This window comes from Staurois parvus, unplaced genomic scaffold (assembly GCF_062004578.1).
Source record: "Staurois parvus isolate SC_StPar_1 unplaced genomic scaffold, SC_StPar_1.0 ptg000298l, whole genome shotgun sequence".
Classification (NCBI taxonomy): Eukaryota; Metazoa; Chordata; class Amphibia; order Anura; family Ranidae; genus Staurois; species Staurois parvus.
The window spans coordinates 10,050,575-10,076,265 of NW_028318094.1; the positions used below are offsets into that span (position 1 = coordinate 10,050,575).

Consider the following 25,691-nt stretch of genomic DNA (forward strand, 5'->3'; position numbering starts at 1 on the left):
TAGCAGAAACAGTTTATACTCAGAAATGTATATGTCATGTTTCATGTAGTCAGCTCATGATAGAAAGTTACAAATTGCAGTTTTGAAACTCGCTCCCCCCTCCATTTTTAATTCTGTCTTGTACTCTATATAATCTAAGTAATGTCTAATAAACTTTGAACATCTTTCAACATAAGCTGTCTGCTGTTATTCCGTGTTCATAGGGTGTTCCCAGAATTCTGCTGATAACCAGAAATTTCTCCACAGATCGGGGGTCTCTGAGGGGATAAAGAAAATCGATCCTTTCAGAGGTGGGCGGTCCCTGTCGTGCACACACAGCCTGGCTGGGCTCTTCCCCTCCCTGTGTCCCCGTCGCACCTCCCGGAGTCCCGGAATGGTAGAAGAGAGAGAGAGAGATGGGGGGGAAGAGAGAAAGAGGAGGGGGGGGGAGAGAGAGACGGAGACTCTATTTGACAAGTAAAGGAGCACTTATCTGGGGTTCGTGGTGTCTGTGGCTGCACTGATACCTGACATGCAGTGATAGTCTCCTCTCCTGCACCCCCTCTTCATGGTCAGCTGACCTCTAGACTCTGCCCTCCAGCCCTATGCAGTGAATGGAATAGACGGCCGGATGGCTGCAGAGAGGCCAGGTGGGCGGAGCATAGCTGCATTGGTCAGTCCGGACTTGGGCTTCCTGTCGGATCTTAAAGTCAGTGGCTGCAGCAGGGAATCGGCGCTCTGGGAAGGCACAGAGAGGGTAAGACAGCCGACTTGCTATTAATTCAGGTTGGCATAAGCCGAGCCCGCCTTCCCTGCTCAAGACTTGCTGAGCCTGCCTAAAGCTTGCCTTCCGCCTGAGCCTGCCTCCCACCCGAGCCATGCCAAGCTCTCCCGATCTGCCAAGCGGCAGATATGCCCCTGGGTGTCACCCCATGCGATTGGGACGCCACTGTCTAGGTTGAAGCACCTTCAGGCTGTAGTGGCTGGAATACTTACCAGAAGTAGCCAGTAATCCACTACTGTCCTTTTTTTTTTTTTTTTTTTTTTTCATTTGTGCAATATTGCTATTAGACTTGTCATATGCATGTTGTATAGTACTAAATATGGAGTTGAAACCTTCTGGCGCTATATAAATACTGTATAATAATAATATCAATAAAAGCTGCTAAATATGATGATCTTGAAGAACTCTACATGCTCCTTCCTTTGGAGCTCTTTTCTTCTTACTGCCATATAGATAAATGCATTCATAATCACATGTGCTTTGTTTAAAAGACTTGAAGAAACCATTGTCCATCTCAACCAACAATGGTGGGATTTATTTTTTATTAAAGCGGAGCTCCACCCAAAAGGGGAAGTTCCACTTTAAGCCTTTGTCCCCCATTAAGAATTGGCACCTTTGGGAAGCGGGGGGGGGGGGTACCCAAATTTGACAGGTACCTGCTCCCACTTCTGTTGCGATTGCCTAGCCGATCAGAAGTGGAAGTTGTCCTCCCCCCCCCCCCCCCACCCCCCTCTCTCCCTGTAATCTTCTGGGACATGTGACAGGTCCCAGAAGACTATGGGACCATTCGCAAAGTGCAGTGCTTCTCGCACATGCGCAAGCTGTCACAGCTGGGTGCCCACACTGCATATGCTGACGCCAGGGAGAGAAGACAAAACCACCTGCGGTAAGGACACTTTTGGACTGAGGGACAGGTAAATGTCTATATTTTAAAAGTCAGCAGCTACAGTTTTTGTAGCTGCTGACTTTTATTTTTTTTTTCAGCTGGAACTCTGCTTTAAACAATATCTTAACTCCAAAGTTACTCCAAGAGGATTGAGAATATAACACAGATGCTCTTTTCTGTCTCAGGATCTGCAAAAAGAATGGGATTATATATCCAAATTATGTTCCCATAAATGGATGTATATTATTATCCAACAGAGGAACATCAGGTCCCCATCACTTATACTAAAAGCCAAATCTCTTATTAGAAATTTACAAGACAACATGTCTCGCTTCCCTCTTAGTTGGTTACATATTTTTTATAAAGAATACTAAAAGAGAAGATGATCTTCTAAAAGTTAAAATTAATAAATTTAGGAGGGACATAGATGATTATAACCACCAGAGAATATTCAACTGGAAAAAACCCGGACAGGTTCATACTCCTCCCCAACATTCCTACAAGCACCCTATTCCTCTTATGTCTTGCTGTCCCCAACCTCAGTATAAGCCAATGTCTTTCCCAGAAGAAACAACCTATCCTATGTCTTCAAACCATATACCACATAACCAGCTCCCTCCCCTCATTGGGCTCAAAAATACTCCTAAGCAAAAGACCTCTGGTCAGTATCATAATCTCCCCAAACCGCAAAGGATTACAAAACCCCATAAAAATATTTCCAAATCCAATTCCCTCCCTAATTTATAACACAAAAGGGATGTTACTATTCAAACTATTAAAACTATTCAGTTTAATACATTCATATTTTAAAGGCAACCTGGAACACATTATCACTTTAGGGCTAAATGCATTTCAAAAAGTTTGCACTGCTATGAAAATACTGTCTATATTCAAATAAATAAAATAATTGTTAATTTATTTGAAGCAGCTGCTTGCACCCTACAACACTATGTGCATACATCAATTGAAACAAATCCAAAATGGTGCCGTAGTTCTTATATCCACAAATCAATGTGCAAATTTCAAACATAACCATAACCAGAAGAAGTTCTGCCTCAAAACGCATCAGCCATTTGGAGGCCTACAGTCCCCCAACAGCCACCATCTAGGGAGATTTCACCATGCTGTCTTTTTTGTGATGTGCCTTTGATTTTATTCTTTTGTGAGTATACTACTTTTATTCAATAAATCTATTTTTTAGAAGGTAATGCACTAGGCCCGTGCGCCCTCTATTTGTTTCTTTGCACACAGCTCCTTTGGATTTCTCTGGTCCGTTGAGGGCAGCAAGGCTTGCATTCCCAAAAAGTATTCCATGTGGGGTTACGGACATTGTGGAGCTCATCGTCCAGCGCAGGAGTTTCAGCATTCATTTGCTCATGCTTTTTTATCATGCTTGATCTCGAGCTGGGCTGTTTGCGTCTATTCAAACACACAGCTTCTCTTGGTCCCGCCCCCTGCTCACAGGTTTTGACTGACCGCAACAGGAGTCAATGGCTCCCGTTGCTCTCAGCCAAGCATGTGAGACAGGGGAGAAGAGCTGCTGCAGACATGCACAGCGCTGGATCGAGATTGAGCACAGGTGAGTATTGGGGGGGAGGGAGGGCTGCGGGAGAGTTACTATTAAAACGTTTTTTACCTTAATGCATAGAATGCATTAAAGTAAAAAAAAGTTTACCTTTACAACCACTTTAGTTTGTTATAGATATGTGATGGGGGGTCACCTGGCAACCATTTTAATGTCTCTGGTCCTAGCCAGCCAATTTTGGAAAGAAGTGGTGATACAGATTTAAAAGTCTTGTTCTTTTGAGATAAGCCATTGCCATCCTCCCCCACTTCTCTTGCCCATTCCAAAACATAAGTCTGCATGCTCAGACAGCCTAAACATCCATAGTTATGTTCAAAGCTTATGATCAAGAGTCCTGTTCCAATTGTTAGATTGGTCCCACACATTCATGTCACCTTTTGGCCTTTGACCACCTCTACATCTATAACTGGATGTTTCTATCAAAAGAATCCTTAATCAATAGTCACCCTGCTGCCAGCATGGCATTTGTGGGGAACATTCGAATTTAATGCTGATGTTTAGTAATTTTGTTTGGGATACAGCACCAAACACATTAGTTATGTGTAATGGTGTATATCCCTTTACCTGCAGACTGCTGTGAATGGTAAAAATCTTCTGTAGCACTACCTTCTCAAGGGCCACTGAGTTTTTGGGTCCCCCTAAACTCTGCACAGCCAGGCAACATGCATTTTCCACACTTTCATCCAAGGTCAGTAAAACAGTCTTTGAGATTTTTTTTTTAAATTATTTTGGGGGTTAACAACTTTGATGGGGCCTATGGATATATGGGATGCCAAATGGAACTGTACAACTTTGGAGGACAAATTTCTTCGCAAAAAAGGACAGAAATCAGCACACAGTATTTGCAAGGAGCACTTTGTCCCCTTGGAAGAACCTACTCAGACCCCAGATGAAAATCTCCTCATCCACTTGTCTGTCTTGAGAGTGTCCACCTGACCACCTCTCTCTTCTTTGGCCCAGGTGGTGTAGAAGTTATCACACTGTCCTGTTCCTGACATTTAATGGGTTGCAGCTGCTTTCAGGCCTTTCGCTAGGCTGGCTCCTTCAATGCTGACAGGCTGTTTTTCCTTGGCAGACTGTGGGACGTATAAATGTTCTCCAATCCCAGAGGACACCATTTTTGGAGAAACGCGTGTCGGGCGGAGCTTTCTGTGATGTCACCTCATTCTGGCCGGTGGTCTTACACTGCTGGAATTTTAAATGATTACACTGCCTTTATGCACCTTATCTATGTAAGTGCAATACTTTAATAAATTCTTTGCTGGTTTATCGGGTTGCACTATAAAGTTTTCTTCTTCTGTTTTAAACCTTTCCTTGCATGATGTGGAGAGCTGTCTGATGTGATGGATTCGTTTAAGTGAACCTGCAGTTGTCCATTCATCTTCTATTCATCTCTTTGATATGGCTAACTAGGGTGTTAGTGTGGGATCTGAACACCATCTGCTCATTTGATCTCTTGATTGGAGATCAAAGTGTCTGGTAAGAGGCTGATTTTTTTCTTTTGTGTCAAGCATTTGGGGACACCTATGCACTTTCCGTTGGAGGATATTTTTAGCACACAGCACTGTGTTATTGGATTTTGGGACTTTTAAATATTTAATATATGACTGTGGACTTATATAATTTCAATTAATTTATGCCCATTTTTCATGTAGCAGCATTTATTTAATTGATTATTGTTTGATTATTTAGTGTATAGCGCACTCATTTTTTATATGTTTGTATTCTCTGGTGTTCAGGGAAAGAGTAGCAGCAGTTCACTAATTGTTTCACTATTGTTTCAGAATATATATTTTTTTCACACATTGTATTGCCTGGGGTGTAGCACAGGTTGTTTCCCCTTCTTTTTTAGACTGTGGGACACTGTCCAGCTTCAGCCTGTAGGCAGACCCCCTCCTCTGGTGCCCACTCCCCACTCCCAGGCTCTACACCAGCAGCACCTTCCTCATTCCATCCTCCACCTGACTCCTACTCCCCCTGCTGATCAGGCTCTCCCATAGTTAAGGATTATCCTAGCCACCATGCTAGGCCTCCTGCCTGGGGATTAGACAGATTCCCTCAAACATACAAATCCAAGCCTCCTCCCCTCCTCTGCCCCTCTTCTAAAAAGTGCCAGTTGCTTCTAGAAGGGTGGGAGGGCTCCAGAAGCCCTGACATGTAGAGCCTCCCAGTCTAATCTGAAGTTGCCTCACTGACTTGCTCCCAGGCTGACTCTTATCTAGGTTTCAAGCAAGCCTCTAACTAAACAAAGAAATCTTACCAAAGTTAGAGTGTGTTGCACTTCCCTATTGTGCCTCCTTTAGAGCCACTGGATACAGCCTTGAACAGTTATCTTCTGGCACTGTGAAGGTTAACAGCAGCCGCTGCTACGGAGAAAGTTGTGCTACTCGCCCGCCCCCTTCTGCCACGCACTGTGGAACAATATTGGTATGAGTTCTGTGAATGCCAGGAAGGGCAGAAGGGGAAAGGGGAGGGGGTCAGCAGTGTAACTTTTCTCAAAAGCTGCTGACCCTCACAGTGCTAGAGGAAAGTCAGTACAGAAGAAGCTGCATGCAGGTATTAGGATACAAACCATTACACATAACTAATGCTGTATCGCCCCCAGAAGATGTAACCTGCAGCTTCAAATATTTCTTAGCAGAATGCAGTAACATCCCACAGCTTCCTTCAAGAAACCACTAGAAATTGCTGCAACCACTGCAGACGTCAAAAATCCATCAACAGGTACCTGCACAGATTAAAAACAAGGAAGGGTGTAAAAAAATAACTAGACTAGTACTAAGTTAGTATTAATGTTACTGCTCTGAAAATAACATTAATAGACTGCAAGAACATGACCTTGGTTTATTTCTAATAAAAAAAGCTGCTCAATAACATTAAGAACCCATTTACACCAATGCGATTTGTCAAGCAATTTGACGATTCAAAATCGCATGACAAGTCGCACCCTATTTGTGCCTATGGAATTGTTCAAATTAGTGCGACTCCAACTTGCATCGATTTTGAAAAAGGTTTCTGCACTATTTTTGTCGATTTCATGTGCGACTTGCATTGACATCTGTACATGAAGTCGAACAGATGTCGGCAAGGTGCACATGAAACCGCACTGACTGGCAGCTTTGCAATCACAATACTGCGGCTGAAGTAGCGCGATTTCAGAGCCCCATTTAGTGTGAATCAGGGATAAAGAAATAATCAGTCCCTTGGCATGAGGAAAGCTAAAAAAAATAGTTCTGTCTGCAATATCTCTGGCACTGTCCCCCAAAGACTCAGCCTGTAATTCATCCAGCACCACTCCTCCTACCGACTGAATAATGTCATTCAACTCACTTTCTGTTAGACCAGGGTGTGAAGACTCCATCCTCAACCTGGACTCACAAGAAAATGCTACAGAGATTAATGCATCATCAATAGATGAACCTGATCTGCAGCATTTCAGATACACCTACTACCGGAGGAAGAAGAGGATGAAAAGGATCAGTGATGTCAATGGGCCAGATAGAAAACACCTGAAAAAAAGGTAGGGATATATATTTGTTTAAGGATATAAAATAACAAAGGGGTGAAAGGCAAATGAGGAGGGTTGGAAATCTCAGGCTTGGAGTTGGGCTTTAAAGAAACTTTACTGAGGTGTATGCGTGCTGTCATTTCTGACATACCTTTTTAACCCTTTTTACTGCCAGATCTGTTTTTGCAGTTTTTTCATGCATGTTTAAAAAGGCATTTTAGGCCTGAAGATTGCACAAAACCCCCAAACATTATGTATTTTCTGAAAGCAGACACCCTAGAGAATAAAATAGTGGCAGTTCCAATTTTTTATGTCACACGATATTATTGCAAAGGTCTGAGAAGCGCAAAATTTCAGTAAATATAACACTACAGTGAAATTTTAGGGAAAACATAATATATTACCCAAATTATGGGCAAAATATAAAAGAGGAGGTTGAGCTGAGTAAATAGATACCCAACATGCCAAACCTAAATTTGTGTGTGCCTATGAAATGGTGAAAAATGTCAGTACCTGACATTTTCTATAGAAGACACTTCAAAAGCCCCTATAGGTCATCAGTTTAGTGTTATAAAGGAAGTCTGGTGCTGTAATTATTGTTCTTACTCTGGCATGCACATGCATGTGTATCGCAAACAATGTTTTCACATGTAGGCGCCCCAATGAGTGCTTTTACGTTCGTACGTGCTGAAACACCTAGCTAACACGTGGGAAGCCTCACTTTCGTCATTCACTATGTGAACTGCTAGTAGTACGGAGTCATGACACAGCTTACTGAGAGGGCAAAGTGTTGGTGTCCGCTTAGCTGGTGCCTCTGTGACTAAAGTTGGCAATTTATTTGCCGTGTTGCTAGGTACAGTTTTAAAGGTTATAACGGCATATACAGTTTCCGGGAAAATATCATCTGATAAGCATAAGCGCAGCCCACATGGTCAACTGTCCAAAAGAGATAAAAAGACATTGCGCAGGATTGTGACCCGGAATAAGAATAAAACTTGTGACTGCAAAGCTCATTCTCAGTTTTCATGGGATACTGTTTTATATTTGCAATGTCAGTCACAGAGGCACCAGCTAAGCGGACACCAACAACATGCCCTCTTTGAGACTCAGTAAGCTCTGACATGACTTCGTATTATTACTAGCAGCGTACACAGTGAATGACGAAAGTGAGACTTCCCACCTGTTATCTAGGTGTCTCATCACACAGTGGAAGCAAAATAATGTTATATTATTTCCAAAGCGAAACATGTGGTCACTTTCACACCTGCAAATCATGTAATGTTTTTATTTTGTTGTCTAACCCCAGTATATTGTACATTCACATCAGTCCCTGCCCTCAAGGAGGTTACAATCTAAGAACTCATATTCAGAATCAGATATGCACATACTAGGACCAGTTTAGACAGGAGCCAAATGACCTACCAGCATATCTTTGGAGCATGGGAGGAAACCCATCCAGGCAAAGCATGGACATGCAAACTCCATACAAGTAGTGCCGTGGTTGGGATTCAATCCGATGAGACTAGTACTGCCAGGCAGACGTGCTAACCACTAGATTACTGTGCTGCTCATCCACATATAATCCATTGTATGAAATACCTCTGTTTTGGACTAGGTCACTTACAGACCATTTACCGTGATCTACCAGTGAGCCAAATTAATATGAGAATACGTGCACGTGGAAGTAACACACTGACACTTCGCAGTTTGCCAACTTCCTAAAATTCTGTTTTATTGAGGAACTAACAGTATCATTTATAGGGCTTATGATGCTGGCAAAGCATATACATTGATTGGGTGAAAAGTCCACTGGGTTTCTGTGTGTTCTTCCATCCGTGTTGATATCTTCCAATCATTGTCCCCAAAAAGACTCATTCCCTTTTATGGGGGTGGTTTACATTAAAAGATACTTTTCTCCTAATGAGTCACCAAGGGTGAGACTCCGGATGAAGGCGCCATCTTAATTATCATCATTGTTCTGTCAACCTATATCTGATTGTTTACTTAAGAGAGTAAGGAATTTAAAGAGCAAGAAACAGACAGTAGCAAGACTATAAAATTGTCATTTTACTGATCATCTAATAAAACGTGGACTGTCTATCACAATCCACTACACCTCTTCAGGTTGCATCCATATAACAAAAGCTATGCAAGTTTCTTTTTTAATAAGTATATATAGTGCAGCGCTGTAATGTAATTAAATAAGTAAAAAAGTAATTAAATCAGTAAAATTAGAAATAAATTAAAAATAGTTCATAAAGTCCTTTCACAATAAAATGATCATAAACATGTGAAGGCCTCCTCCTCATTAGGTGACTGGAATCAAACAGAAAAAATGCGCACTTACCAACCGCGCATGTATGCAATCTCATCCAGATGACCAGCCAGGCATGCAGATCCAAAGAACACATAGGTCATCCCTCTCAAATAATGACATCAGCCTTGGGTGCAGTGATATACCTCCAGGTCCAGAGAGCCCTCTCGCCCCAAAAGATAGGTAGACAGGGATCCCCCTCCTGGTTCCAGGTACCCCAGAAATGGTAGATGCAGATCTGAAACCCTCCAGCAAGAGGGTCAAAGAAAAAGGGAACGCCAATAGTGTAGTAGGTTCAAGAACTTTATTGGATCAACAGTAGTTAAGCCAGGGTCACATGTGCACACAAATACCATCGGCCATCAAGCGGACTGGTAAGTATGGAAAATAGATAAAGCATGTACTAACCCGGCAAAGGTAAGAATAAGAGACCACCGGACCTCCTCGTGGTCCCAGTGGTCAGAAAGTCACACTTGCTACTGGCTCCTCTTGAGGCCTTTCGTGCTACGGCACTTCATCAGAGGGTGGACGCCAGGCGGAGCAGCGGGCACCGGGCCACCAGGCGAGCAGCGGGCACCAGGCCACCAGGCAGAGCAGCAGGCACCGAGTCATCTGACAAAACAGCGGGCACCGAGTCATCTGGCAAGACAGCGGGTACCGAGTCATCTGGCAAGACAGCGGGCGCCGAGTCATCTGGCAAGACAGCGGGCGCCGAGTCATCTGGCAAGACAGCGGGCGCCGAGTCATCTGGCAAAACAGCGGGCATTGGGTCTTTAAGCTCGACAGCGTGCACCGAGTCATCTGGCAAGACAGCGGGCACCGAGTCATCTGGCAAGACAGCGGGCACCGAGTCATGTGGCAAAACAGCGGGCATCGGGTCATCAAGCTCCACAGCGGGCACCGAGTCATCTGGCAAGACTGCGGGCACCGAGTCATCTGGCAAAACAACGGGCACCTGGTCATCTGGCAAGACAGCGGGCATCGGGTCGTCAAGCAAGACAGCGGGCACCGAGTCATCTGGCAAGACAGCGGGCACAGACTCATCTGGCAAGACAGCGGGCACCGAGTCATCTGGCAAGACAGCGGGCGCCGGGTCATCTGGCAAGACAGCGGGCGCCGAGTCATCTGGCAAGACAGCGGGCGCCGAGTCATCTGGCAAGACAGCGGGCGCCGAGTCATCTGGCAAGACAGTGGGCGCCGAGTCATCTGGCAAGACAGTGGGCACCGAGTCATCTGGCAAAACAGCGGGCATCAGGTCGTCAAGCTCGACAGTGGGCATCGAGTCATCTGGCAAAACAGTGGGCATCGGGTCTTTAAGCTTGACAGCGGGCACCGAGTCATCTGGCAAGACTGCGGGCACCGGGTCATCTGGCAAGACAGCGGGCATCGAGTCATCTGGCAAGACAGTGGCACGGAGTCATCTGGCAAGACAGCGGGCATCGGGTCACCAGGCTTCGGATCGTCTGGCTTGACAGCGGGTACCGGGTCATCTGGCTCGACAGCGGGTCATCAGGCATCGGATCGTCTGGCTTAACAGCGGGCACCGGGTCATCTGGCTTGACAGCGGGCACCAGGTCATCTGGCATCAGGTCATCTGGCTCGACAGCGGGTACCGGGTCATCTGGTTCGACAGCGGGTACCGGGTCATCTGGTTCGACAGCGGGCACCGGGTCATCGGGCATTGGATCGTCTGGCTCGACAGCGGGCACCGGGTCATCTGGCTCGATCAGTTCAACAGGCTGGGTAGGAACATCAGGCTGGGTAGAACCATCAGGCTGGGTAGAACCATCAGGCTGGGTAGCGTACACTGGGTCATCAGGCATCAGGGTATCAGGCTGAATTGCGTGTGCCGGGGCACCAGGCTGAACCACGGAAGGCGGGTTCTCAGACGGCAGGCTGACCGGTTTGGATACTGGCAGGATGGTACTGGTTGTGTCAGGGCTCCCAGGTATGACCAGAGGTGTGTGACTGAAGCAGGGAAACGCAGACTTCAGATATGTGATTAACAATGTAATTTATTAACACTAACAATACAAACATAAACGCAGTGCAATACTAAACATAATACAGTGCAAACAAACCCAACCAACCACCCACAGATAACAGTACATACAGTTGTGTCCAAAATTATTCAACCCCCAATGCTGTAAAGGGGTTTAGGGACTATAGTGTACATTTGGAATTGTATTCAGAATCAAATCCTACAAGGACGTTGTAACTACCCAAATGCAACTAAAATGACATCAATTGTTTATGTAATACAGTAGTAAATGGTTCTTATGTGGTTTCTTCATTGCCACAATTATTCAACCCCTTAAAGACTACCACTCTGAAGAACAGAGGTTCATACAGGTGCTTTCCATCAGGTATTGAAAACACCTGTGGATGTCACCGAGCAGCAATCAAGCATAATAAGCACCAATTAGGCAGCTTTAAAATGACTGTGATACTCAGCTCCTTCTAGACATTTACTGGTGTGGTTACAAACATGGTGAAGGCAAGAGAATGGTCCAGGAAGACAAGAGAAGAGGTGATTTCTCTTCACAGGAAGGGCAATGGCTATAAGAAGATTGCAAAGATGTTAAACATACCAAGAGACACCTTAGGAAGCATCATTCGCAAATTCAAGGCAAAGGGCACTGTTGAAACGCTACCTGGTCGTGGCAGAAAGAAGATGCTGACTTCGACTGCTGTGCGCTACCTGAAGCGTAGAGTGGAGAGAAGTCCCCGTGTGACTGCTGAGGAACTGAGAAAAGATTTGTCAGATGTGGGTACAGAAGTTTCAGCCCAGACAATAAGACGCACACTGCGTAATGAAGGCCTCCGTGCCAGAACTCCCAGGCGTACCCCCTTGCTGTCTCCAAAGAATAAGAAGAGTCGACTGCAGTATGCCAAAAGCCATGTGGACAAACCACAAAAGTTGTGGGATAGTGTTCTGTGGACTGATGAAACAAAATTAGAACTGTTTGGGCCCATGGATCAACGCTATGTTTGGAGGAGGAAGAACAAGGCCTATGATGAAAAGAACACCTTGCCTACTGTGAAGCATGGTGGAGGGTCAATCATGCTTTGGGGCTGTTTTGCTTCTGCAGGTACAGGGAAGCTTCAGCGTGTGCAAGGTACCATGAATTCTCTTCAGTACCAGGAGATATTGGATGGAAACGTGATGCAGTCCGTCACACACCTGAGGCTTGGGAGACGTTGGACCTTTCAACAGGACAATGATCCCAAGCATACCTCCAAGTCCACTAGAGCATGGTTGCAGAGGAAAGGCTGGAACATTTTGGAGTGGCCATCGCAGTCACCAGACTTAAATCCGATTGAGAACCTCTGGTGGGACTTAAAGAAAGCAGTTGCAGTGCGCAAGCCTAAGAATGTGACTGAACTGGAGGCCTTTGCCCATGAAGAATGGGCGAAGATACCCGTAGATCGCTGCAAGACACTTGTGTCAAGCTATGCTTCACGTTTAAAAGCTGTTATAACTGTAAAAGGATGCTGTACTAAGTACTAAGATTGAATGTCACTTGGGGGTTGAATAAAACTGATAATGCTGTGAGCACAGAAAAGACATTTGTGGTTATTTCATTATAACTGTTATGTTATATTTGTCTGACCTACAAGTGCCTCTTTAATGTAAATGTAAGCAAGATGACTGAATGATCAAAAGCAATGTCAAACTGGCCAAAACACTCAATTTCAGTGGGGGTTGAATAATTTTGGACACAACTGTACAAGCAAGCGTCGTCAGGCAGGCCGAGTCAATATCAATTGGGCAGGTAGGTACAGGGGGAGCAAGCAGAGAATGGTCGGGGTCACAGGCCAGGTTCAGCAGGTAGCAAGCAGCGTAGTACAGAGGGTCAGGCAGAGGGATGGTCAGGGTCACAAGCCAGGGATCAGAACAGGTAGCAAGCAGCGTAGTACAGAGGGTCAGGCAGAGGGATGGTCAGGGTCACAAGCCAGGGATCAGAACAGGTAGCAAAGGAACAGAAACAGGATGCAGGACAGATACAGGGCCCAGGACAAACACAACACCAAGGCAGAGTCTGCAAGTCTGGCCATCCCTTAAATACACCAGTATCATCAGTTCCAGGTGTTAGCTGGCTGAAAGGTTGAGTCTCTGATTGCTGGGAGCACCCGCTGGCCAGCCCTGGTACTGCAGATCAAAAGGCAGGTGAGTCCCACCATTGCTGGCCAGTCCATTCCTGACAGTACCCCCCCCTCAAGGAGCGGCCTCAGGACGCTCCAAACAGTCCTAGCTGGGAAAAATGTTCCACCGCCCGGGTCTGATAACTGGCGGGATATCAAAGACTGGCACACCGGGCAGGACTCTGGGCAGCGGTACACCGGGCAGAGGCACATCGGGCTGGACTCCGGGCAGAGGCACATCGGGCTGGACTCCGGGCAGAGGCACATCGGGCTGAACTCCGGGCAGAGGCACATCGGGCTGGACTCCGGGCAGAGGCACATCGGGCTGGACTCCGGGCAGAGGCACATCGGGCTGGACTCCGGGCAGAGGCACATCGGGCTGGACTCCGGGCAGAGGCACATCGGGCTGGACTCCGGGCAGAGGCACATCGGGCTGGACTCCGGGCAGAGGCACATCGGGCTGGACTCCGGGCAGAGGCACCCCGGGCAGAGGCACATCGGGCTGGACTCCGGGCAGAGGCACATCGGGCAGGACTCCGGGCAGAGGCACATCGGGCAGGACTCCGGGCAGAGGCACATCGGGCAGGACCCCGGGCAGAGGCACATCGGGCCACCGGGCGAAGCGGCAGGCAGCGGGCCCCCGGGCGGGGCGGCAGGCCTCGGGCCCCCGGGCGGGGCGACAGGCCTCGGGCCCCCGGGCGGGGCGACAGGCATCGGGCCCCCGGGCGGAACTACAGGTCTCGGGCCCTCGGGCGGAACTACAGGTCTCGGGCCCTCGGGCGGAACTACAGGTCTCGGGCCCTCAGGCGGGGCGGCGGGTGCCGGACCCCCAGATGGAGCGACAGGCCTCGGGCCCCCAGGCGGGGCGACAGGCATCGGACCCCCAGGCGGGGTGACAGGCATCGGACCCCCAGGCGGGGCGACAGGCATCGGACCCCCAGGCGGGGCGACAGGCATCGGGCCCCCAGGCGGGGCGGCGGGCGCCGGACCCCCAGGCGGAACTACAGGCCTCGGGCCCTCAGGCGGAGCGGCGGGCGCCGGACCCCCGGGTGGAGCGACAGGTCTCGTGCCCTCAGGCGGAGCGGCAGGCGCCGGACCCCCAGGCGGAGCGACAGGCATCGGGCCCCCAGGCGGGGCGACAGGCATCGGGCCCCCAGGCGGGGCGGCGGGCGCCGGACCCCCAGGTGGAGCGACAGGTCTCGGGCCCTCAGGCGGGGCGGCGGGCGCCGGACCCCCAGGTGGAGCGACAGGTCTCGGGCCCTCAGGCGGAGCGGCGGGCGTCGGACCCCCAGGCGGTGCGACAGGTCTCGGGCCCTCAGGCGGAGCGACAGGTCTCGGGCCCCCAGGCGGAGCGGCGGGCGCCGGACCCCCAGGTGGAGCAGCGGGCGCTGGACCCCCAGGCGGAGCGACAGGTCTCGGGCCCCCAGGCGGAGCAGCGGGCACCGAGTCACCAGGCACGACAGTGGGCTCCGAGTCAACTGGCATGACCGCTGGCACTAGGTCAGACATTGGATCGTCTGGCTGGACAGCGGGCATCGGGTCACCAGGCATCAGGTCATTTGGCTCGACAGCGGGCACCGCGTCATCTGGCAAGGCAGTGGGCTCCGAGTCAACTGGTATGACCGCGGGCACTGGGTCAGACATTGGATCGTCTGACCGGACAGCGGGCATCGGGTCACCAGGCATCAGGTCATTTGGCTCGACCGCGGGCACCGCGTCATCTGGCAAGGCAGTGGGCTCCGAGTCAACTGGCATGACCGCGGGCACTGGGGCAGACATTGAATCGTCTGGCTGGACAGCGGGCATCGGGTCACCAGGCATCAGGTCATTTGGCTCGACAGCGGGCACCGTGTCATCTGGCAAGGCCGTGGGCTCCGAGTCAACAGGCACGACAGTGGGCACCGGGTCATCAGGTACCGGATTGTCTGGCTCGACAGCAGGCATCGGGTCACCAGGTATGACAGCGGGCACTGGGTCACCAGGCATCAGGTCATTTGGCTTGCCAGCGGGCACCGCGTCATCTGGCAAGGCAGTGGGCACCGGGTCACCAGGCATTGGATCGTCTGGCTCGACAGCGGGCATCGGGTCACCAGGTATGACAGCGGGCACTGGGTCACCAGGCATCAGGTCATTTGGCTCGCCAGCGGGCACCGCGTCATCTGGCAAGGCAGTGGGCACCGAGTCACCAGGTACGACAGCGGGCTCTGAGTCAATTGGCACGACAGCGGGCACCGGATCAGGTACCGGATCATCTGGATCAACAGCGGGCATCGAGTCAACTGGCCTAATAGGATCGTCAGGCTGGATCAGTTCATCATGCTGGGTAGAGGCATCAGGCTGAATGCCGGCGTCCGGCTGAGTAGAGGCTTCAGGCCGAGTAGAGGCTTCAGGCCGAGTAGAGGCTTCAGGCCGAGTAGAGGCATCAGGCCGAGTAGAGGCATCAGGCCGAGTAGAGGCTTCAGGCCGAGTAGAGGCATTAGGCCGAGTAGAGGCATCAGGCCGAGTAGAGGCTTCAGGCCGAGTAGAGGCATCAGGCCGAGTAGAGGCTTCAGGCCGAGTAGAGGCATCAGGCCGAGTAGAGGCATCAGGCCGAGTAGAGGCATCAGGCCGAGTAGAGGCTTCAGGCCGAGTAGAGGCATCAGGCCGAGTAGAGGCATCAGGCCGAGTAGAGGCATCAGGCCGAGTAGAGGCTTCAGGCCGAGTAGAGGCATCAGGCCGAGTAGAGGCATCAGGCCGAGTAGAGGCTTCAGGCCGAGTAGAGGCTTCAGGCTGAAGAGAGGCATCAGGCTGCATACAGGCATCAGGCTGAAGAGAGGCATCAGGCTGCGTACCGGCATCAGGCTGAAGAGAGTCATCAGGCTGCGTACAGGCATCAGGCTGAGTAGAGGCTTCAGGCTGAAGAGAGGCATCAGGCTGAGTAGAGGCTTCAGGCTGAAGAGAGGCATCAGGCTGAGTAGAGGCTTCAGGCTGAAGAGAGGCATCAGGCTGAGTAGAGGCTTCAGGCTGAAGAGAGGCATCAGGCTGAGTAGAGGCTTCAGGCTGAAGAGAGGCATCAGGCTGAAGAGAGGCTTCAGGCTGAAGAGAGGCATCAGGCTGAAGAGAGGCATCAGGCCGAGTAGAGGCATCAGGCCGAGTACAGGCATCAGGCCGAGTAGAGGCATCAGGCTGAAGAGAGGCATCAGGCTGAGTAGAGGCTTCAGGCTGAGTAGAGGCTTCAGGCTGAGTAGAGGCTTCAGGCTGAGTAGAGGCTTCAGGCTGAGTAGAGGCTTCAGGCTGAACCACGGAAGGCAGGCTCACCGGTTTGGATACTGGCAGGATGGTATTGGTTGGAAAGAATTTTCGCTTTTTTCTGGTTTTAACTACTGGAGCACTGCAAGTAAACGCAGGTCTGCAAACGAATGGAGCAGCTGGAGACAGAGAAGAGCTGGAGGATGGAACAGGAGAGGGAGCAGTTGCTACAGAGGGCTTTTTTACAGGGTTAAAGGCAGGATAGGTGCAGCGAGTGGGAACAGGGTACTGACATGCGGTAGATAGCCAAGTATACTGGGCTGTAACTGGAGGAGCTGGTGGGAATACAGGAGTAGAGTTAGAAGCAGGACGGGGTTTTTGTAAGCTGACTGAGGCTGGGTGCAACAAGTCTGTCCATGTCTGTGTAAGCTCAGCTTTGTTCAACCCATACTGCAAAGAACTGTCTGGTCAATGACTGCACTGCGTTTATACAATCTCTTAGTGTCTGTGGTGAACATGTGGAATAACGCTCCAGAAAGTAACCCACATCATCCTCTAATAACCACACCAGGGACTCTACCTGGTCTGCACTAAATGGTGGCAAAAATTCATCCCTGCATTCGGGGGAACCAGATGAAACCAACTCTGCACAAACCTCAATCAAAGGCTGCACCATAGAGAACTCTGTGCCCTGATCTACTAGAACATGAGCGAGCCGTATACATTCTAGTAGTTCATCCCGGGTATACTCCTTCAGAGTTTGATAAGCATACTCCCTGTCATCAAACACTAGCAGATATAAATACGCAACCTCATCCAGATCCATCCTTCCCATCAACAAGCCAAGATGGCTTCCCTGTGCAGCCACTTCTGGTCAGGATTGGCCTTGGTGTAATGTCAGGGCTCCCAGGTATGACCAGAGGTGTGTGACTGAAGCAGGGAAACGCAGACTTCAGATATGTGATTAACAATGTAATTTATTAACACTAACAATACAAACATAAACGCAGTGCAATACTAAACATAATACAGTGCAAACAAACCCAACCAACCACCCACAGATAACAGTACATACAAGCAAGCGTCGTCAGGCAGGCCGAGTCAATATCAATTGGGCAGGTAGGTACAGGGGGAGCAAGCAGAGAATGGTCGGGGTCACAGGCCAGGTTCAGCAGGTAGCAAGCAGCGTAGTACAGAGGGTCAGGCAGAGGGATGGTCAGGGTCACAAGCCAGGGATCAGAACAGGTAGCAAGCAGCGTAGTACAGAGGGTCAGGCAGAGGGATGGTCAGGGTCACAAGCCAGGGATCAGAACAGGTAGCAAAGGAACAGAAACAGGATGCAGGACAGATACAGGGCCCAGGACAAACACAACACCAAGGCAGAGTCTGCAAGTCTGGCCATCCCTTAAATACACCAGTATCATCAGTTCCAGGTGTTAGCTGGCTGAAAGGTTGAGTCTCTGATTGCTGGGAGCACCCGCTGGCCAGCCCAGGTACTGCAGATCAAAAGGCAGGTGAGTCCCACCATTGCTGGCCAGTCCATTCCTGACAGGTTGGAAAGAATTTTCGCTTTTTCCTGGTTTTAGTTACTGGAGCACAGGAAGTAAGCGCAGATTTATAAGTGGATAGAGCAGCTGTAGGCAGAGAAGAGCTGGGGGATGGAACAAAGAAGGGAGCAGTTGCTACAGAGGACTTCTTTACAGGGTTAAAGAAAAGGTAGGTGCAGCGAGTGGGAGCAGGGGACTGATATGTGGTAGTTAGCAGAGTATACTGGGCCGTCACTGGGGGTGCTGTCGGGGATGCAGGAAGAGTGCCTTGAGCAGAGGAATGACGTTGCAAGCTGATTGAGGCTGGGTGCACATGCAGAATAGCGCTCCAGAAAGTAATCCACATCATCCTCCAGTAACCATACCAGGGACTCTACCTGGTCGGCACTAAATGGCGGCAAAAATTCATCCCTGCTTTTGGGGGTACCAGATGAAACCAACTCTGCACAAACCTGAATCAATGGTTGCACCTCAGAGAACTCTGTGCCCTGATCTACTAGGCAATGAGCGATTCTTATGCACTCTAGTAGTTGATCCCTGGTATACTCCTTCAGAGTCTGATAAGCATAATCTCTGTCATCAAACACTAGCAGAGACAAATACACCACCTCATCAAGATCCATCCTTCCCAGCAACAATAAGCCAAGATGGCTTCCCTGTGCAGCCACTTCTGGTCAGGATTGGCCTTGGTGTAGTGTCAGGGCTCCGGGTATGACCAGAGGTGTGTGGACTGACACAGGGAAACGCAGGCTTCAGATATAGTATAAACAAAATAATTTATTTAAGACTAAACAATACATAAATGCAGTGCAAGACTAAACATAAACACAGTGCAAACAAACCAAACCAAAGCCCCCAACAGATAACAAAAGAACAATACTAAGCGAAGTCGGGCAGGCCGGGTCGGTAGCAAACGGGCAGGCAAGGTACAAAGGAGCAGGCAGAGCGTAGTCAGACGGGCCGGGTCAGGAACAATCAGGCAGACAAGGTACCAAAGGAGCAGACTGGAGAGTGGTCAGGAATAGCAGAGGTCAGGACATGCGGAGTTCAATCAGAGTCAGGGATCAAGCAGGATCAGACAGGAAGCAGACAGGATGCAAGTACAGGGGCTCTTGGGAAACATACACCAAGGCCCTGATTGCAAGTCTGGCCATTCCTTATATGCACCTCCTGCAATCAGCCTCAGGTGTTTTGGCTGACTGCAGGAGTGAGCCTCTGGTTGCTGAGAGCACCAGCTGGCCAGTCCTGGTACTGCAACCCACAAGGCAGGTGAGTCCCACCACTGTTGGCGAGTCCATTCCTGACAGATATAGTCTACCCACAGTAACACTTAAACTCAGCATCACCTGCTACCTCACATCTCCACACAAATATACTGTTCTGTCAATTTAACACTTTGAACAAGAGAGAAAAGTAATAATATGACTTCATCAGTGCCTCTCTTTCGAAATGGGGAGCCAAACGAGGAGACTTCTGCAATGATAGGTTTGTGGTGCCCAGCAGACTGCACAAAGATTTTGAAGGAGCCACAGAAGTAGACTTGGAGGGGGTTGCTTGGGAGCATGGGGGGTAATTTAAAGGATAATTGTACTTAAAATGATATTAAAGGTTTATTTTAATTAAAATAATAAGCATGTCATACTTACCTGCTCTGTGCAATAATTTGTGCAATGTCTGTATAATGATCCTCTTCTTCTGCGGTTCCCCTCTGGCACCTCTGCCTCTTCCTCTTCGGTGAGTGCCCCCTATATGAAGCTGACTTCTCTGGGGGCACTCGTGCAGAAATGCTCCCAAGCCGCCTTGTCTGCATCTATTGACACATGACACAGGCGGAGAGGCTCTGCCTCCCTCCCGCTCGTTACAGCATTTAATTGACAGCAGTAGGAGCCAATGGCTCCTGCTGCTATCAATCTGTCCAGAGAGGAGGGACAGAGCTGGGAGAGCCTCAACTCTCATGCACAGCACTGGATCATGAATGGGCTCAGGCATATAATGCATTAAGGTAAAAAACCTTTATGTTTCCACCACCCCCTCTCCCAATTCCCCCACCACTCAAAACAAAATTACCAGTAAAAATAACTTTAAAAATAATTATTTAACAAAAAAGATAGAATATACTCACCTAGGTCCCACCTATCAGGAGGTGCAGGTGATATCATCACGCCTTACTGCTGCCTCCTAGGATAGCTGGACACTCAGTATCCCACAAGACTGCATTCTCATAGGATTTAGAATATCCAGGAGAAGCTGGGACTGAGGTGAGAGTTTTTATAAAATCTATTTCTTGTAAATTATTATTAACATTTAATGTTTGATTGGGCAGTGGCTGCTGCTGGCAGGATAACGGACCTTTACTGTGGATGGAAAGTCCACTTTAATGTTTATTATTGAAAAATCACTGATCAATTAATAGTTTGGGATTTACACTTCATGCTCAGAGTTTTCTAAGTTTCCTGGTCAAAGAATAAGTAACCTATTGTATTTGTTGTATTTTTAAGCATGCAGTCACTCATGTAAACAATGATTAGTAATTGGTAGTTCACAGCTAATAATGATGTCTTTTACACGTGTGTCTCAGTCACTTCCTTAATAGTATGAAGTTTCTTACATAACACTCTTCTAACAATGTAGAATAATATTCCCAGATGTTCTAAATGTTGCACAAAACCTTAATTGCTGTCAAATATACTTTTGAAATATGAGCATGTAATTATTCTATGCAGGAGTAGAACCAAAGATGAGAACATGACCTTCACTTTATCTTATCAACAGGCACATCACCATGTTTAACAATCATCCGAAGGCACTAGTACCAACTAACTCTGGCTTAAATACTGCAGAAAGATTTTTGTTGGGCATATGCCATGAGTTTATAAATTTCCTTTATTAAATAAAGTATATGTAAACCCTCACCTTGAAAAACATCCCATTCAGTTTAAAACAGAAATTAAATGCAAAAAATGTATGTATAGGTATAAAAAACATTATATATAACTTTTTTTTCCCCTGTTTTAAAAGTAATCATATATCCTCTAAGCTCCTTATGCAGCTGAGAACAGAGAGCTGGCAGAGGAGAAACAGCAGCACACTGAATTTCCCATTGAATGGCTGTGCAGGTTGGGTGTGTCAGCAGACGTCTGATCATTGGAGGAGAGCAGATTGAGTTCCCAGCACAGCTAGAGAACTGACCATGCTGTGCTTTCATTCCTAGTGTAGTCAGTTTTTAATAGGAAAGCAGAGGGACTGGTGGGGACACCAGGGATTTCACACAAAGGACGCAATACAAAGAGAACAGCATACTATTTCATACAAGTACATGGAACAGCAAGCACATATCTGTAATATACAGGAATATACAGTATAAAGCTTTACAGATAAATTAAGGCACAGTGGAGCCTTAGACAAGGTAACAACTTTGGTCCCTTAGCCATACCTTCAATTTTAATTGATAAGGATTGGAATAAGCACCAAGAAGGCACCACATTTGCATTGTCTGTACCAGGGTTTCTTACCTAGGGTTCCGTGAACTCCTAAGGTTCCTCTGGAGGTTGCTAAGGGTTCCTTGAGCAAAAAGAAATTTCTTCCTCTCAGATAAGTTCCTAATGACCCATTGATCCATTCCAAATGACCACAAGTGGAAGGAGCATTCTTCTCACTGACCATCACACTAATGTATCATGAGTTGTAGATATAGTAATTTTTTAGAAGGGGTTCCCTGAGACCAGAAAACCATTTCAAGGGTCCATCTGTATTGAAAAGGTTGAGAAACGCTGCTCTGTACTGTCATGGTATCACCAGACACCACCTGCCCATAAATAGATCCTTCAGGTAGGTGCACAGCTTTAACAAATTGCGTTACCCTATTGTTTACTGCAGCAGCATGAAGACTGTAATAGGGCTCCTGCTCATCCACGGGGCCCCAGGCTCCTGTCCCAATTGCCTTGTGGAGGCTCTGACTCTGAACTCTTATTTTACTGAACCTCTTCCTCCATTGTATGCAGACAGACCAAGAAGGGAGTTAAAATGCTACAGTATAGGAAATATGGGTAAATGCGAGCGCCTAAAGGTACTAAGTAAGCAAGATAATGTGTGATGGAAAAAATGAATAAAAAAGCAGCCAAGCACAAGGTAACCAAGCAAAACCTCCAATAAATAAAACAAGATAAAGTGCGGCGCTAAAATCATAGAAATAGTCTATAGATGAATCAACATAAAATGGACATAGACATCAATTGCTGATGAAAGTTCATAAGGTGAGTAAAGTGCTCAGAAAATCATGCGTCTTCCTGGGCCCGGTGGACATGCATATAAATGTATAAGCAATGCGCACTCACCAGAAAGCGCATGTAAATGCGCATTAGTAATGATTTGATGTCATCTAATGGTCATCATGGGATGATAGCAGGAATCCTAAGCCTTTCATCTATGGGTGGATGGATTCTGAGGAATGGATTCGTCAATATCAGGATCTTCCAGAGTTCCCTTTTATGGGATAGGTGGGCGCAGTCCTCTGTGTTTAGTGGAGGCTCCCTCTCTGGATGTTAGGATCGCTGTGAATTAAAAAAACTCCTCGGGGGAGTCAAAGCAAAAGGATGCCTATAGTGTAGTAACTTAGTAAACATTTATTTGCACAAAATCCAGGTTACATGAACAGCAGGGCATATAAAGATGGCGCACGTTTAATTACATATGCACTATCGTGGATATAAATAGAAGGCACGCGGCTAAGTGTTACTGACACTCCCCTCAGATGACGTGCGGGTGCACGAAACGCGTAAGCAAGAGACAGTAACGCCGTTGATGCCACGCCGCCAGAGCAACAAAGAGCTCTGGCGGCCATATTTTAACTCTGGACGGTTAGTCCACATGGTTTTATATGCCCTGCTGTTCATGTTACCTGGATTTTGTGCAAATAAATGTTTACCAACTTACTACACTATGGGCATCCTTTTGCTTTGACTCCCCCGAGGAGTTTCTTTAATTCACAGCGATCCTAACATCCAGAGATGGAGCCTCCACTAAACACAGAGGACTGCACCCACCTATCCCATAAAAGGGAACTCTAGAAGATCCTGATATTGACAAATCCATTCTTCAGAATCCATCCACCCATAGATGAAAGGCTTAGGATTCCTGCTATCGTCCCATGATGACCATTAGATGACATCACATCATTACTAATGCGCATTTACATGCGCTTTCTGGTGAGTGCGCATTGCTTATACACTTATATGCACGTCCACCGGGCGCAGGAAGACGCATGATTTTCTGAGCACTTTACTCACCTTATGAACTTTCATCGGCAATTGATGTCTATGTCCATTTTATGTTGATTCGTCTATAGACTATTTCTATGATTTTAGTTAAAATGCTGCATACTGGGCCTCGGAAAGACCCTATTGCTGAAAAGGCCCTGAGATACAATGACATGGTTCCCTCACTTCTCCAACAAATTTAAAGTTTAGGTGTGCAAAAATAAAAAGAGCATTATGTTTGAATAACTTCCTCTAAAACTAGGTACAAATAGGCTGCTGAATCATTTGTTAGCAGGCAAGAAATAGGAAGTCATTAAGAGTTATTGAAAAACAAGCTGCTGTGTAGTAGAATACAATAGACAGTTACTAGTGGCAGTTGGTCTTTCATGTGGTCATTAATTATAACTGATTCATAATACTTTGTGAATACTTTGTGTAGTAGTGGATTTTAGTCAAATCTATGATGTAAAGCCATGTGTGTAGGGAATTTTCAGAGTTTCTTCTTTGCTGAACTCCCAATGTTTTCAGCAGCTACCAAATGGAAATCCCTAAAGTGGAATTTCACTCTCTCAATCAATCATTGACTATATTTAATCCTTACACTGCTAGCATTAGTATATATCATATTTGATTACTTTAAACATATTTTTACAGTTCTTCAGTTACTTCCTGGTTTCCAGGCCTAGGCAAATGATGTCATACTTCCCAGGAGTCTTTAGGAGGGGCTTTCTCAGTTCACCCTCCTGTCTACATGCCTGAGCTAAGGGCAGATGAATTCCAGGAAGTATAGGCTACCTGAATCATCAGCCCTTACTTAAGATGACCATGGCTAGAAATGCTAGGGGTGTTTTTCAAAGTCATTTCTCAGCAAAATAAAGCATAGGGGGCTCCATTCACAAAGAGGTATATACTGCTTTAACATGCCCGGTAAAATACCTTAATTTTTTTTGCAATTCACTAAAAAGCACTACTAAAATGCAGCATTACATATTTTTTGAAATGATGCGGTATTTTAGTAGTGAAAACTAGCGGTATTATAATGCTGGTGGTCGGAAGTGAATAACTGGTTGTTAAGGAGTTGAGTCCTTGGCAACCATGACTCATCTGCTGTCAGCGGGGTTCCTCTCTGACAGCAGAATGTAAAAAAAAGAAGTGTCGGCATAAAAAATTATTTAAAAAAAACAGTGTGGGGACCCCCACCCATACCAGGCCCTTCAGATCTGGTATGGATTTTGAAGTGAACCCCATGCCATAATTTAAAAAAAAATGGCATGGAGTCCCCCTCAAAATCCATACCAGACCTTTATCTGAGCATGTAGCCTGGCAGGCCAGCAAAGGGGGAGGACAAGTGTTCTGTCCTCGCTACATGTTTTCCTATTTGTAACTCGACGTGCAGCTAAACCCTCCTATTCTACAATAAGCCAGACTGAATGTAATCTTGAAGCTTTATTTACAAAACAGGGTGGGGGTGAAACTATTAGGAAAAACAGATGAGAAAAACATACACTTAATGTAAGAACATACAAAAAACACAGCATTAGTTAGGCTATAGATGGCAGAAAGTCCAAGCCTATCAGCAATGCTGCGTTTAGGGGATGCAAATAGATGCAGGTTTTAGTGCAACATGTGCTCTGATTGTAGGCTCCTTCTCTCCTAGTCTCTAAGATGGAGTCTGAGCTCCCAAGATGCATCTCTTTATGTTCTCCATAATTATGGAAATTTTTATTAACTCTTATCGAAATAGGCTCTAGTGGTTAAGTTTGATATTGCAAGCAGGATAGGCATAATGTATTTCCTGACTGGAGGCAGAACAATGAGCCAGCACTCGCCCCTCTGAACCATAAAAGGCCATCCCTTAACATAGGGGGACAAGGGCCACTTTCCCACAACCCTGGCCTGGTAGACTAATAGGAATAGTAATCTGTAAGCCCCCTTTAACAAGGGGGCCCCCATATCCCAGTCCCCTGTGTGAATGCCAGCATGACTAATTGTGTAACTATCTAACTATGGAGCCACCCTTGGACAGCAGCATTTTTAATATGAGAAGAAAGTAGTGTTAGTAGATTTAGAATAATTTAACTAACAAATTAAAGCTTGACTCCAGCAAACACTTTTTTAAGTAGTTACAGCATTATTTTTTCTTTTTTGGATAAATATTTTACATAAATGAATATTAGTTGATTGTTGCAAGTACCCCTGCCAGGGTTAAATGGCTTATTTCAACCCACTAGCTGCCACTTTTCTTGGCTTCCGCTCCGTGAGGACGTCGATGATGAAACGCGTAGGTTGGAGCTTTTGGATGTGACGTCAGGACGTTCCCTAGTCGGTGGTACGGCGCATGCGCAGCCAGGCTGGGTTCGTGTTTGTGGTATTCATCACGCTGTTCATGCTAGTGTCGGCTTAGACACTGCCTTTTGTAAGTCCAATATGTTTTATTAAATCGACAATTTTATTAAGTA

General features: G+C 47.3%; 1 long non-coding RNA gene across 2 annotated transcripts; it reads left to right on the forward strand.

Moving 5' to 3' along the window:
* The first annotated feature begins 455 nt into the window (after nucleotides 1-455).
* On the forward strand, nucleotides 456-25,691 carry LOC149458047 (uncharacterized). 2 transcript variants are annotated; one of them, XR_016313536.1, is made up of 4 exons: nucleotides 456-736; nucleotides 4,310-4,713; nucleotides 6,575-6,754; nucleotides 25,464-25,691. It is a non-coding gene; the product is annotated as an uncharacterized LOC149458047 (long non-coding RNA). The 2 variants fall into 2 exon arrangements; XR_016313535.1 differs by lacking the exon at nucleotides 4,310-4,713 and having other exon boundaries at nucleotides 470-736.